Source organism: Tupaia chinensis, unplaced genomic scaffold (genome assembly GCF_000334495.1).
Source record: "Tupaia chinensis unplaced genomic scaffold, TupChi_1.0 Scaffold000146_1, whole genome shotgun sequence".
Taxonomy (NCBI): domain Eukaryota; kingdom Metazoa; phylum Chordata; class Mammalia; order Scandentia; family Tupaiidae; genus Tupaia; species Tupaia belangeri.
Window position 1 is genome coordinate 2,015,431 of NW_006159616.1, and position 3,573 is coordinate 2,019,003.

The window sequence follows — 3,573 nt, forward strand, 5'->3', positions numbered from 1 at the left end:
TGACAATCACCCTGGGCTAGGAGCACCTGCGATGCGTTCCAGGCGTCTCCCCCAGGCCCAGCGAAGTCCAGAAGGCCCTGCCTCTTCTCTTCAAGGCCATAGAGGAGACTGCCAGGCCAATACAAAGCAACTTGAGAGCATTTACTAAAGATATCGACGGCTGCAAAGTAAAACTGAGCAGCCAAGTCCCTAGTGGGGAGGAGAGTGCGCAGAATAAATAGGTGGATGACCAGTCCTCAGGCGGGTAGGGTTTCTCGAGAAGACGTTCTAGACAGGCCATGCTTTCCTGCTCTGCTTTCCGGCTCTCTGTGTCAGCCCAGCTCCTCGCAGTCCGCGGGCAGCATTGCCATCTTCCCCCAACCTCTGTTAGAAAGCAAGACTTCCAGCTCTGGGTTAGTCTTGACCAAACATCTACAAAGGGTGGCTTGTTTCCCCTTTCCCTTTGCTCATGAGCAAATCATCGAAGAAGCCAAAGCTTTGGGACTTAAAGGGCCCGAGGTTTGCAATTTGTCATGGAGCCTGACCCTCCACGAATGGGCAAGGCCTCGGAAAAATCTCACCACCAGCACTGGCCACCTGCCAACTCTGAAGTCAGCGGAGTCCTGAAGCCTTCCTCATCAGACAGGGAGTTCCTGAGTGCAAGGCTGTACTCCCCAGCAGACTGAGATCTAGGAGCAGGGGCTGTCTTGCCAGCAGATTGGGAGTACACGCTGGGTATGGAGGCTGCACCTCCGTCAGCCCGAAGCTCCCTGAAGGCAGAGCCCTGTCTCTATCTTCAAAGTGGGAGCACATGCAGAAGTGTAATAGGAGCCAGTAGGTGGCGTAGTAGTGAAGGTGCCGGACTTTCACATGCTGACCACAGTTTGAAACTCCAACCTGGGGAACCAGCAGTTAGCGTAATGGCTATGTCACTGGACTCCCACGTAGTCGATCGCAGTTCCCGTTCCGGGTGTGTGTGCGTGTGTGCCCAAGATCCCAAGAGGAGAATGGAGGGGAAAGGATTGCGGTGTGACCATCCCCCCTGGGGGGTGATTTCTTGCTTTTTGTCTCTATGTCTCTCTCTGTGTGTCTGGCGAGCACACGCTCCCTATAGCGAAAACATCTCTAAAAAAAGAGAAACTCCAACCTGGAGGTTGTGTGCGTATGTGCATGCCCTGAGAGGAGAGTGGAAGAGAAGGGATTGGGCATGGCCATGCCCCTGGGCAGTGAGTTCTCTCTTTCTGTCTCTATGGTGATCACATGTGCCCTCTAGCAAAAATCTCTTTAAAACAAACAAACACAAAAACAGAAGCAGTAGTAAAAGAAAGGGTGGACAGCTGGTGCTTGGTGATTGGGCTGGATTCCCCCAGTCGAGTCCTGGACTGGGCATCTTGAAAAATTCACTGGGGGCACGTGCAAGCCCAAAATCCCGAGGAGAATGGACTGCGGTGTGGCCATGAGCATATGTACCCTGTAGCAAAAGCTAAAATCAAGAGAGGGGACCAGCAGGTGGTGTGGTGGTTAAGGCGCTGGACATTCCCATATGGCCAACCATGGTTCAAGTCCTGGACCTGGTGGTTTGCTTTCTCTCTCTCTCTCTCTCTCTCTCTGGTCAAAATAAAATAAGTAAATGAGTAAACAAAATTAAAAATATTTTTTAAAAAACTAAAATAAAGGGAAATGACTATCATTTATTTAGTGCCTGAAACTGTTATTTTTTTTAGAGAGATTTTTTGCTATAGGGTGCGTGCACTTGCCAGAGAGACAGAGAGACAGAAAGTGACAAATCACATCCTCCCTCCCCCCCGGAGGGGATTGCCATGCTGCAATCCCTTCTCCATCCTACTGTCGGGATTTGGAGCATGCGTGTGCCTGGTGTATTTTAAGCCACCGGGTCCGGGACTTGAACTATGATCGACTATGTGGGTGGGAGTCCAGCAACGTAACCATTATGCCATCTGCTGATTCTGAAACTGTTCATTTCTTTAAAAACAAACAAACAAACGGAAAAATCCAAAAACCTTCATTCTAATCCTTGAAACAACGCTCTGAGGGAAGTGTTGGCGTTATGCTCATCTTCTGCGTGAGGAGGCTGAGACATGGAGGCTGACTACTTTGCTCAAGGTGGTACAACTAGGAGGTGGGAGCAGGATTCTCGACCACACCGAGAACAATGCGAACACACGGACAATGTTCGCACCCCTCCCCCACCAGGTTAGGGGGTCACGGAGAGCCAAGATTGGGTGTCTCCGTCTGTCCACCTCTACCTCCCTGTCTGGAGTAGAGGCGGACCCTACTCAGTGCTGTGCCTGGGGTCTGGTTGGGGCCGGGAAGTTGGCCCATCACTTGGGCCATCACTTCCGCTCCTACAGCTCTGGGCTGGTCCCCCAGGTATGCTCCTTGCAGAGCGAGAAGAAGCCAACCTTTGGAAGATGCGGCATCTACCTAGGATGAGGGTGAGGATGCCAGTGTTTTCTAATCAGCCTGGTGCCTGGATGGGCGGCCCCAGAGTGGCTGTGGGCCTGCAGGCCTCTATCACGGGGAACACGCTTTCCGGAGTCAGGCTGGTGCCACCGGTGAGCTGGCCATTTCCTCTGCACAGCTCACCTCCCTCCTGGCTGCAGCCCCAGCTCTGACTCCCTGGAACCTAGCAACTTTCACAGGAAACAATGGAAACTTCAGTTTTTCTTCTCCCTCTATCATTACTCAAAAGGCTTTCCTCAAAGCGCCACAAACACACACCAGTGTTCTCTCCTCCCATCCGCCCCGGGCTGCCCTGGAAAGTTTCAGGCAGCAGAGGGGGCCTGAGAGTAGGCGGTGGAGAGGCCGTGCGTGCTGGTGTGCACTGCCTGTGGGTGTGTGTCCGCGGCGGGTCTTCGGCTGTGATTTACGCCCAGCGTCTGTGTTTGGGGCTTTGGCGGGGTCTGCGTCTAGGCTGGGTTCTGTGACTTGCTGTGTCTCTGGCACGGGGCTGGGATTTATGAGGATGGAAGTTGGCCCGTGAGTGACTTATGGGGGCAGTGGTGTAGGGTATAGAGGGCAACCAGTTGAGCGTTCAGTGCCCACTCCGATTAGTGTATGAGAAAAATTAAAACGCACAGGCAGGTGAGCGCGTGGCGAGAACTTTGTGAAAACGCATCCTTACGCTATGGGGGAAGGTGAAAGTCGGAAGCTGCAAGTGTTCATGTGAGCCTGCTCATGAGGATCGTTAGTGCGCAAGAGTGTGAAAGCGCTCCAGGACGGCGATGAGTGAGAGCGTTGTGGGTCCGAGTTGGCGGGAGTGTGTGGCGCTGGTGTTGAACATCGTGCGTGCGTGTGTGAGCGCAGGAAGGCGAGCCTGAGGGACCCCGAAAGCTGCCCGTGTGAGCCCTCGCCTTGTGCGGGGTGCGCAGGGGCGTGGGGAGGCTTCGGGGACTCTGGAAGTTGGCGGGGAGCCAGAAGAGCTACGCGCCAGCGTGCGGGAGTCGGGCGTTCTTGGAGACGCGGGCCCTGCGCGCAGAGCTCCCGCCCCGTCCCGCGCCCGGGCCCCGGGTCCCCGGCCCCCCGTCCCATCCCATCCCACACTCCAGGCCGCGTTTGGCGGGGAGCCGGCCT